Below are 12,860 nucleotides of genomic sequence, written 5' to 3' on the forward strand. Positions count from 1 at the left end.
TTGGATATTAACCCTTATCAGATGCATCATTGGTGAGTATGTTGTTCCATCCTTTGGGTTGTTTCTTCATTTTGTTGATGGACTCCTTTGCTGTGCAAGACCTTTTTAGTTTGACGTAGTCACATTGGATTTTTGTTGTTGTTGTTGCTCTTGCCTGAGGAGATATATCAAAAAAGATATTGCTATGAGAACTGTTTGAGATTTTACTGCTTATGTTTTCTTCTAGGATTTTTTAAATATTTTGAGTCTAATATTTAAATCTTTAATCCATTTGAGTTTATTCTTGGGTATCGTGTACGAAGGTGGTCTAGTTTCATTTTTTTGCATGCATTTGCCAAATTTTCACAATACTTTTAGTGAATAGATTATCTATACCTTATTTACTCTTTTGTCAAATATTAATTGACCATAAAGGTGTGGATTTATTTCTGGACTCTCCATTCTGTGCCATTGATCTGTATGTCTGTTTTTATGCCAGTACCATGCTGTTTTGATTATTATGGCCCTGTGGTATAGTTTGGTACCAGGTAACATGATTCTTCCAACTTTGTTCTTCTTTCTCAAAATTACTGTGGCTATTCAGGTCCTTTTGTGGTTCTATACAAAGTTTTGAAATATTTGTTGTAGTCCTGTGAAGTATGCCATTGATATCTTGATAGGAGTTGCATTGAAACTATAGATTGCTTTGGGTAATATGGATATTTTAAAGATGTTAAAACATCCTATACCTGAACATGGTATATGCTTCCATTTATTTGTATCTCCTTTAATTTTTTTCTTCAGTGTCTTATACTTTCCCAAGCACAGGTCTTTTACATCCTTGTTAAATTTATTCCTAGGTGTTTTATCTTTTGACACAAAAAAATGGGATTGTTTTCTTAACTTTCTGATAGTTTATTATTGGTGTATAAAAATACAACTGATTTCTGTATATTCAATTTATGTCCTGCTATTTTATTGAATTTGTCACCAGTTCTAGTAGTTTTTCAGTGAAATCTTTAGAATTCTCTATATACATTATCATGCCATCTGTAAATGATGACAGTCTTAGTTCTTTCTTTTCAAACTGGATGTCTTTTATTTCTTCTTCCCAACTGACTGCTGTGGCTAGGACTTCCAGTACAATGTTGAGTAAGAATATTAAAAATGAACATCCTGTCTTGTTCCTGATCTTAATGGAAATGCTTGCAGTTTTTCCCCATTAAGTATGATGTTGGTTGTGGGTTTGTCATATATGGCCTATATTATTTGTTTATATTATTTTTATATGACCAATATGCATGTGAAAATGTTAAACATCATCAGTCATTAGGTAAGTGCAAATAAAAACTATAATAGATACCACTTCACATACTCTACCATGGCTGTAGTCAACATAAAAGAAAATAGCAAATGTTGGTGAATTGTGAAGAAATTAGAATGCTTATAGATTGCTAGTGAAGGTATAAAATAGTATAGCTACTGTGGAAAATAGTTAGGCAGTTCCTGATATAATTTAAGCATATAATTAACCTATGATTTCATAGTTACATTCTTAGACATATACCCAGGAGAATGGAAATTTGTGTTGCACAAAAATTTGTACAGAAATATTAACAGCATTAACAATATTCTTTCAACTGATGAATTCATAAACAAAATTTGGTATAGCCATGCAATGGAATATTATTCAGCCATATAAAGAAATGAAATACTGATACATGATTCAACATAGATTAATGAACCTTGAAAACATTTTACTGAGTGCATAAAGCCAGACACAAAAAGCCACATATCGTATGATTCTATTTATATGAAATCTTCAGAATAAGCACATGTATAGAGACAGAAAGTAGATTATTGCTTTTCTGACAGGAGGGGGAATGGGGAACTAGGAGATGTGGGGTTTCTTTTGGGGTAATGGAAAAGTTCCGGACTTAGGTCATAGTAATGATTGCATAACATTGTGAATATACTTAAAACTACTAAATTGAACACTGGTAAAAATTGTGAATTAATATGATTTTATTTTAGGAAAAACTATGTATAGATATTATAAACCTATGTTTGTAATTTACAGGATGGCAGTTTTATATTTTAAGTATTTTAGATATTTTTGACCCACTGTCATCTCATTTGTATTGATTCTGAAGAGAAATTTGCTGTTATCTTTGTTCCACTGTATATAACAATTATTTGTTTTTGTCTAACTGCTTTTAGACTTTCTACTTATTATTGGTTTTGAGTAATTTGATTATAATGTGCCATTATATAGTTTTCTTTATGCTTTTTATGTTTTAGATTAATGAAGCTTCTTGGATATATGGGTTTATAATATTCCTCAGCTTTGGAAGAATTCTAGCCATTTACCTTTCAAATATTTTTTTTTCCTTTCTTTCTTGTCTTCTTCAGGGACTCCAACTATACCCACAAGTGTTTCTTTGAAGTTGTCCCACAGCTCACTGATGTTCTTTTTTTTTGTTAAAAAATTATTTTTCCAGTCTTTGTGTCATTTGGGTAGTTTCCTGCTACATTTTCTTACAGTTTCTTCTTGTTTTCAAGTTCACTAGTGAATTCTTTCGCAATGTCTAATCTGCTGATAATTCTTCCTAGTGCTGTTCTCATGTTACACATTATATTTTTAATTTCTGGAAGCTTTCTTTACTATTTCTTTATATATTCCATATTTCTACATAAATTTTTGAACATATGAATACAGTTATAATACTTCTTTTAATGTAATTGTTTGCTAATTTGAATATCCGTGCCAGTTCTGAGGCAGTTTTGATTCACCAATTATTCTTATTATTGATTATCTATTCTTTCTTTTTGTATTCCTGGTGATCTTTAATTGTATACCAAACATGAATTTTACAGTGTTGGATGTTGATATTTTTGTATATCTTAAAAATTTTCTTGAATTTTTCCCTGTGATGCAGTTAAGTTACTTGGAAACAGTTTATCCTTTTGGGTCTGGCTTTTATGATTTCTTAAGCACATCCAGAACACTGTCCAGTCTAAGGCTGATTATGCCTTACTACCTAGACATGATCTTCTGAGTACTCTACCCAATTCTTTGTGAATTATGAAATTCTCCAGTTTGACCAGGGTGAATGGGGACTGTTCTCAGTCCTCCAGGAGCTTTAGCACCATTCCCTTGAATTCTTTTAGATGGTTCATTTCCTGGCCTTGAGTAATAGTTTTATCTTCACATACACTGTCATTCACTTTTATTATATTCGGCATTATATAATTGATATTATATAACATATGTATTTTTATCATTGGCTCCTTTCACTCAATATTATGCTTGTGACATTCAGCCTTATTGCTGCATATGGCAGTAGTTAATCCATTTCATTACTTTCTTCTATTCCATTGTATGAATGTACAATGATTTATTTATCTATTCTACTATTGAAAAACAGTTCTCTACCATCAACTATACTTCTATGAATATTTTTGTACATGTCTTTTGGTAAATATTTGCAACACATCTGTGTTGCATATATAACAAACATTGGATTTGCAGAGTCTTAAGGTATGCATATGTTAAACTTTAATAATAATTTCAAAAGGTTTTCCAAAGTTACTATATCAATTCATATTCCCACTACCAGTGTATAAAAGCAACAATTACTCTACATCTTCCCAACTTTTTCTAGTGTTATCTTTCTAATCTTAGCTATTTTGGTAAGTGTGTACTATCTTATTGTAGTTTTAACATGTATTTCCTTGATGATCAGTGTGGTTGGAAACTTTTTATATATTAATTCATCATTTTGGTAGCCTCTGTAGTGAATTACCAGTTTAAGTCCTTTATATATTATCCCATTATAAGATCTTTTCATTAATATCTTAAAAAGACCCCTTATCTATTCAAATATATATTTTTCTATATCTCTCATTAGTTATATTTATGAAAAAACCTTCTCCTTGTAACTTTTTCTCACTCTTTTTTGAAGAATGTACATTTTTTAAATTTTATTAAATTTATTGAGGTGACATTAGTTAATAATATTACATAAATTTCAAATGTACAATTCTGTAATACATCATGTGTATATTTTATTGTGTGTTCACTACCCCAAATCAAGTCTTCTCCTGAACCAAATATTTGCCCCCTTTTAACCTCTTCTACCTCCCTCTTCTCCCTTTTCCCACTGATAACCACCAAGCTGTTGTCTGTGTCTATGAGTTTTTGTTTGTTTATTAGACTTGTTGGTTCATCTGTTGTTTTCTGTTTTCTGTCCTACATATCAGTAATATCACATGGTTTTAACATTTTTCATCTGACTTTTCCACTTAGCATGATATTCTCAAGCATGATAACATGATATTCCATGTTATCACAAATGGAAGTTATTTTAATCCAACTCAATTTATCAAGTTTTTTTGTATGAATAATATTCTACTTAGGAGTCTTTTACTACTCCAGATTATGGTGATATGTGGTACATTCAAGAAGCTGTATTGTTCTTTTATGTATAATCTACAGTCCAACTCAAATTAATTTTTATATATGGTGTGAAACAGGGATCAGGTTAGTGTTTATTCCATATGGAAATCTGATCAACCTAGCATCCCTGAAAAGATCATCCCACAACATTTCAGCATATTTTAGTGTTATCTTAGATAAATTAAGTTTATCCTTATTATATAAAATATTGGTAACATTTAAATAGTATTGTTCCTTAAATTTTGTTTCATAATTATCTCTTGTTGTATTTAGGAATGTAATTCATTTTTTAATCTGAACAATATCTAGAATCTTTTTAATTACAATGAATATCAGTTCTGGAGACATATCAATTAATTGATTCTTTGTTGGGCTGTGTTTTCCTTCTTCTTTGTATGAATGACAAACCTTGTGAATTTTAGACTGTTTACTGCTTGTTTTGTATGTCAGTCTTTGTATCTATGTCCAAATACTAAGTTTCTGAGTCTTTGCCTATTACCCTGACCTTTGATTCTGTTTCCAACATGACCATTTTATTTCCTCATTGCCACTTGATTAGGTTTATGCAATTTTGTTATGGTTTCTGCCTCAGTCTCTTTGCCTTCTTAACCACTTTTTATATGCTGTTAGAACACAAGCATGTGTATTGTTTATAATGTGCTTATATACTCATGGTCATATTGAGCAACTATATACATGTCATATATTATATAGGTACTACATGCCAGGTACTACAAATGAAATACTTCTAACATTAACAAAATCTCTTTGAATTTGATAATTGGAGAATCCTATTCTCATTTCATGGGTGAGAAGACTGATTCTCAAAATTCTCTTTTTTCTGTAAGGTCTCATGCTTCTTATGAAGAAAAAGCGAATCTAATTCACATCTGTCTAGCTCCATAGCTTACATTCTTTCTAAGGTGCCATAGCTCACTAGTGTAGAATGGGTTTTGTATTATGACTGTCGTTATTTTTGAAGTCTTTTCTACTGGACTATAACCTTTTTTAGGTCACTTACTTCTTTCATATTGTACAAACACAAATTGCCTCAGCAGATGATAAATATTTATTGACTGGTTGAATTTTTTGACAAAATTCCTCAAAATAAGAATAGGCAGGTAGCAAAGGTGTGTTCAACATGGATGGACTATAAGGTTCTTTTGCTCCAAAATTATGTTCACTGGACAATGGTCCTGTGATGAGAGAAAATAGCTCTAGAAAAATGAACTAGTAACAATGACATGATTTTCTCCTTGAAAACTGTCCTCAGTTCCATCCACGTGGGCATTATATTTTACTGATACTCTTTGAAAAGTCAGGAAATAGTTGGCTATCTTTAAGATTTTTTTCAAAACTAATTCAGTGAGCTTTCAGTCCTCATTGTAGTGAAGGCTGTGGCCACAAAATGGAAGCATCCATTAAATTTCTGGACAGTATAGACTGAAAGAAACTTTCCCTAAACTCAAGAGAAAAAGAATGAAAGAATTTTAACTAAAGGAAAAGATATGTGGCCTAGCTGATTGTGTCTATTCAGTATATTTCCTACATATTCACTACGTAATTGTTCAGACCTTTCCTTTATTTTAATAAGGAGATACAGTATCTTCATTATGAAATATAAACTTTTTCATCTTTGGTTATAACTAATCTAAGAGATTACTTAAAAATACAAGTGAAATGGACATAAATCCACAGAAGGAATAGCTATTCTAAGACAAACTATGTTTTTTCCTCATTTTTTCAATGCACATGGGAATTTATAGGTAACTATTATAAAGCTATAGGTAATTATGAGGACTCTTATTTGTATGAGTATGTTACAAGAATGTAGCCATCTGAAATATATAAGCCATGACTTTTACATACAGCCAGATTATTTACCCAAGATTATTTGCTGATAAGTAAATCTTATTAAACTATTATTTTCTGAACATTTATTTTATAAATAAAACAGGATTAGATTTCATATTTTAAGCTTTAGCAACCGTAGTTAGTTGCATTTGTGTGCAATATATGCAAGCAAGCAAATTTTAAATGGAACTGAATGATATCTTAATGTTAACTAAGGTTTTTATAGACTCATTTCCCTGTATGTTCTTTAAATATTTTATCATTTTATTTCCCTGTTACCTTTTATGAATATTTTTAACCAATAGTTGCCTTGCTCCACAATCTTCTAAATTAGATCATCATGCTACTGTATCTGTCAATATTGTAAGTAAACACTATTATCCCTGTTAATATAAATCAATCAGCATTTCATTTATGGTATACAATTCTATTACTGTCCATTAAATTCTTTGAAAAGGAAGACCTTAATCTACGAAACATCATTCTTTTGTATGTAGCTAGAAAATGCCTTCAAATTCCCTGGGCACTTTAGCATTGTGTTTAGAACCTGGATATGATTAAAGAAAAACATTATATAGATAGGAGTGGCCATAACAATTGAGCTTTAGAAAATACCTATCAAATGGTATACAAATAAAATTCTCAAACGAAAGACAAATATATAAAAAAAATCAAGACTATTGCTAGTTATTTTAAAAAATATGATGACAGTAGTTTATAAACCAACGAACTGTCTATTTTATGATTTTTAAGCTAAAATCTGAGGATTAATTTTTTTAAATGATGAGGGTGTTTTTCTGGTCATTAATATAATCTATAAATCAGATTCCAAAACAGTTCCTCTTACCTAGATAAACTCTGATTTACCATAATACTGATCCCTTGCTTATTATTAAGTTCATTTTATTTTTTCAGCTATAAAAGTCATTGGATAGCCTTTGTAAATGTGGCTTTGTTCTTGCAAGGAATATGAAATTAAGAGACACTATGGATAAACCCAGGTGTGATAAGAAACTGACTTCTGTATCAGTGGTTTATTGGATCTCTTTCCATGTTTGTTTTCTGGATTCAGTGGCTAATTTGGTTTCTAATCATGCTTTTGACCCCATTTCCAGACTGTTTGTGGTAACAGGGAGAAGAAAGGCCCTGCAGTAGGTAATTAAGTCTGCAAAAGCAGGGCTGCTTACTTTTCATTGCGGCAGATAATCAGAGTGCTGTTGCTCAAGTGTAAAATGCAGAAATTAATGATCCTATATAATACAGATTAGGGCTTTCATTTTAAAAACTATCAGTGCAGAAGAACAAAGGTAGAAGAACAGCATGATATTTGGAATTCCGATATATAGTGAGGCTGGCAAATTTTAAAAGAGGCTTCTAAACATAGACTAATCTAAATTCGCCTTGTGCTCTAAGGTGATTGATTAGTTCAGAACTCAAATACATTACTGGTCCATCGCATCATTGAAAAGGCACAATTAGACACATTTGTTCATGTCTTTTCACTTGTAAACATGGCCTATTGTTCATTCAGATCAAATAGAGTGAGAGCATTTTGCATACTGAGTATGGCATAGTAGGTACTCTACATATTATAGTGTTTAAATAAAAAATAGTTTCCATGAAGGGGTAATAAAGCAATATCCAAGAGTCATAAAAATAGAATATATACATTTAAAAATACATCATCTTGTAAAAATGTTGACTTACTATTATTTTACCCAGATATTTTCTCTGGTAGAGCTCAATATATTGCAAAACTACTCTTGCTATAGAAGGGTACTAGTTTACAGCATATCCTTCATAAAAAGAAAATAACTTCCAACAAAATTCCAATGTTTGTTGATAATACTCAATGTCAAAAAATGCATACATGTCCCAACACAATCCAGTGATTCAGTCCTCGGTGTGTATAAACATACTGATACACTTCAGCATGACCAATTTAGTCAATGATCAAATCAATACATTTTCAGTGTTCTTTTCTAAATTGTTAGATTATTTTGATTATATATTTTCCCACATTTTTCCTCTATTAGTTATTATTTAAATGATTTTTATAAAGTTATTTCTCATTTATTATCAGTAATAAACTGGTTAATTTGGTAAATATTTCAGTAAGATAACAAAAATGAAGAATTATATTTTTCAGATTACACATGGAGAAACAGACACAGTGAAAATGACTTACAATTTTCATTTATAGAAACAGCCTACATCAATAAAAATGTATCACTTTGCTTTCTAATTTACTCAAATTTTCACCAGATCATTATCAATGACTCTTGAATCAGAAAATAGAGTCAAAGTCGCCCTGAAATATTACTTTAGAACATAAAGTCAAGACCAGAGTTTGAAATTAAGTGATCCAGAATGAGACAGCTTCAGTCCCTTTCAGCAGTTGGTAAAACATTTGGTGTGTTGATCTGGCACAGTTCTAAGCTTGTATTAGAAAAATTGTGAACACATGAAAGCAGAATTTGTTGCATACTGGTAACCATTCTAATCTATTTATAAAATATGCTGTGCAGCATTGTTTTCTAAACAGAGAAGAGTGGAGCTTTGGAATGTCTTCTCTTGTCTTTTCACTTGTAAAGCACTCGTACTTTAAAACGACAAGAACAATGAAGTAAGCCTGGAAGTTACAACGACGAACTCTACAGCTAAACACCTGGGCTTTGCAGCTCCATTTTCCATGCTGGACAGTGCCCAATAGTGTTTATTCATTGTACCAAAAAATACAGTAAATTTTAATAAAAATATTGCTTTCCAAGTTATGTTCAATAACTGCAAAGCCGTCACCATCAACACGATGAACCCATGTCTCATCACACTAACATGTGAGATCATGTAGGTGTTCATAGACCAATTAACTTATTTTTATCCCATAAATTATGTTGGAAGGTTTTTTTTCCTCATAGATTTCTTAAGGCAAAATTAAAATTACTGTTTGTTATTTTTAACCAAAATGATGCTGTTTAGAGACACCACAACCATTAGACAAACTAGATTCTTAGTAGATGCCTCTTCTTTCTATTCTGTCTGAAAGTGGGTAGTCTGGCCTCTGACCCATGGAAAGGACCTAAGAGAGAGAACTCAGAGGCTGTTGCTCTGATGGCGAATTGAGCAGGAACTAGGGTTTCTGACTTTGACAATTCCAACAGATTCTTAGGCTCAGTTTTATAGTTTTGATGTTCATGAAAGATTTTTAGTTGAAAAAGCGCCCAGCCAATTATTCACTAATAAGTCCAAGCTTGTGAAACAATTGCTCTCCAAGGGCTGCCAAACAGTGAGGGAATGCCAATGATTGGCAGCAGAGTGGGTCTGGATTTGGCAGCAGTATTAACTGGCAACGTTGTGGGTGGAAGAGAGAACGGAGGACTGCAATGCCAAAGATAAAGGATTGAGAGGGGGGGAAATCCCTCATTTCCCTCTTGTTCATGAATCAGTTTGTTCATATCATTTGGTTTAAGATTCAGGCCCATTAATGTAATTACACAAAATAAATAATACAAGTAAAAAGATAAACTACTATGTTGGAGTTGTTTTGTTTTTAACATCCACTGTTCAGGTTTTGTGTTTTTTATAACCAATCATCCCTACAGGTGGATTTATTTAATCTCCACCTTGTAGATGAGAACACAGAATTAGGGAGGTTATGTGACTGGGGAATGTCATTCAGCTAATAAGTAGAAAAGCTGAGATCGTAATGTTCAATTTGACAAGTGAAGAAGTACCAATAAAAATGAACTTAAAAAGAAGCAGCATGATGAAAAGGTAATGTCCAATTCTTTTTGTCACTTTTAACCATTCTTTACTGCCCTATATTAAAGGTTACAAAAAGTATGCTAAGCTACACTCTTTGATGCTTGTAACTTATCCTGGATACACCTGTGATTCTTAGCTCAAATCTTCTTCTCTCTCTCTTTAAAAAAAAAAAACTATCTACCTTCTTTGCTTTCCCCCATCTAATGCTATAGCATTATGCCAAATTTGAATAGCCTGTCCTTTTTTATTTTCTAAGCCATTATTGAAGATAAGTCTTCTTGGATTAATTATTTTTGACTTTATGTAATTCAACCCAGAATCCATGCCTTCATATCTGTAAGTGAGATGGAATAGAATTTGTCTTATTAAGTAATGAAATGTATTATAAAGCTACCATAAATTGAGAGTTTTTGACCTTGAGGTATGAATTGGTATTTCAACAGCTCAGAAAAATTAGACCACACAGATGTTACTATTTTTGTAAGAATTTAATATTTAATGAAATTAACATAATCTATCAATATGGAAGAATAACATTCAATAAAGTATTTAAAAACTACTTAGAAGATCAAGAAGTGGTATTTAAGATCCTAATCTCATCTATATATTAAAGTAAATCCCACATGTATTAAATAATTAAATAAGAACAAAATCATATCACAGGAAAGATTGAAGGAAGCAACGGGATATTTATGAAACAGTAGAAGAGTTTATTGTGAACCAAAAATATCCTGAATAACTTAGAAAGTAAAAACAATAATGCCAGACATTGGCACATATTATTGTTTATTTTGTGTCAGCTTTGGTCCTAAGAGCTTTCCTGTGTTACTTCACTTAATAGCCACATATATGACAAGATTAATATTATTAATGAGAGAACAAATGTTAATAAACATTAAAAACGGGTCCAAGCTTACCTAGGTAATTTCAGAGCCCATATTCACACCTGCTGATTCTAAACACTGTGCTCTTAACCACTACATTCTACAGAAATATTTTAAACATTGATGACTTCTGATATAACAGAAGTGAAGAAACATACTGAAGGAAAAATATATGCCACAGGAAGATGAGAAAAATTTAATATTTTTATTTTGTAAGAAGCTTAATAAATTTTTAAAGGAGTAAAATACTTTTAACCTACTAAAGCAATGAAGGTAGATATAATCATTATTTCTTTGTGCGCGCTGTAAAACTGATATACATGATCTTAGAAAAGCTACTTGCTTGCATACAAAATTCATCACAGTGTTCATAATAGATTTCAACAAATATTGTACTTATCTCAGACTCTCCCATCTCAACTAAAAAATAAATGGGGAACACACAAAAACAAGAAAAGACACCAAAAAATACTGACAGACAACTGCTGGACAAAATCAGAAAAGATTTTTATTAACTGTGCACTAATACATCCATATAATTTTAGAATGAAACTTGATAAATCCTTTAAAATATTCCACCTCAAAAGAAACAAACCTACCAGTGTAAAGGACCATGATGAAATCTAGTGCCTTTCCTTTGTCTGAGATGCTTTAACCCAATCCTACCCCAAACATCCCCTTTTTTATAGTAATAAAACCTGGCTGATGATCTCTTTACTACTTTTTGAGGAGACCAGTGCATTGTTCTTTCCCTTTTCGAAATTTTCTTTCCACATCTATTTGGGGACTCCAATTCCTACAGAATGATAGAGTGCAGAGCAGTGGTCAAAGCAGGGTTTCATGTTGCCAGGCTTGCTTTGGGGCAACCAGAGCAGAGTTGCCTCACCTGAAATGAATAAGTCACTAGAAGGTCTTTGGCAACAGGAGGAGCCTGGGTACTAGGATATCCCTGCAGTTGTAGTTTCTCATAAACTCTATTGTATCAGAGTAAGATACCAGGTAAGAGGAACAGGAGAAAATTACACCTCAGTGCTGTGGAAGCCACGGAATAAATGCTCACTGATGTTGGAGGTTGGTCTAGGAGCAGAATATACCAACATGCCCTCCAGCTAGCATTATGACAAGAGACTTAATGAGTATCCAGAAGAATAGGAACTGGGACTAGGATAAACACTACTTTAGGATGGATTTTTTTCTACTTAAGGATAAATATCAAATAACAAATAAACAAGCAAAAAGAGCAGCTCTTAAAAAACAAAACAAAACTTCAAAACAAAGGAGAAGGCATCATTTTAAAAGCCTCTCTGGAGTAACAGAACTTGGGGAGTGGATAGGGATTCCACATGACAGGAGGTACAAATATCAGTCAGTTCTTTTTCCCTGTCTTCTGACATTCTAACTAACTATAGCAGAATTTGCACTTGAGATAAAAAAAAGTGGGGGTTGGGAGGAACTCGCCTAGGGAGAGGTCAGCTGGCTATGGGTATTGATATCCTAAGATAAATACCTGCTTCTGGCATGGCCAAGGCACAGGCTGTTTCTGCCTGCACACCAAAGCATGGAACCTACAGGTGGACATGCCCTAGGCAAATAACATAGACCTCAAACTCAGTTCTGCTACTCTGAGTAAAGTTCAATTTACCTAAACTTATGCAGAGGAAATCCATGACAGCTACTGTACTGCCTATCTGTGTGGATTATCAAGCAGTTCAGGATTAACAGAGCCTATTATTCTTCAAGAGGAGCCAGAAATGAAGATTTTTATGTAAAATCTCCTAAGTGCTAAATGTTTCTAGTCAAATACAATTTTAAAATCAGGACAGCCCCAAAACATCTGTAGACTAGATCCTGCATTCTTGTCTAATTTTGTGGCTGAAGTAAAGCAAGAAGACAAAGAAATTAAAAACTTTATAGGAAAT

This window comes from Pteronotus mesoamericanus, unplaced genomic scaffold, assembly GCF_021234165.1.
Source record: "Pteronotus mesoamericanus isolate MK-2021 breed Mesoamerican mustached bat unplaced genomic scaffold, CSHL_Meso_final scaffold_174, whole genome shotgun sequence".
NCBI lineage: Eukaryota > Metazoa > Chordata > Mammalia > Chiroptera > Mormoopidae > Pteronotus > Pteronotus mesoamericanus.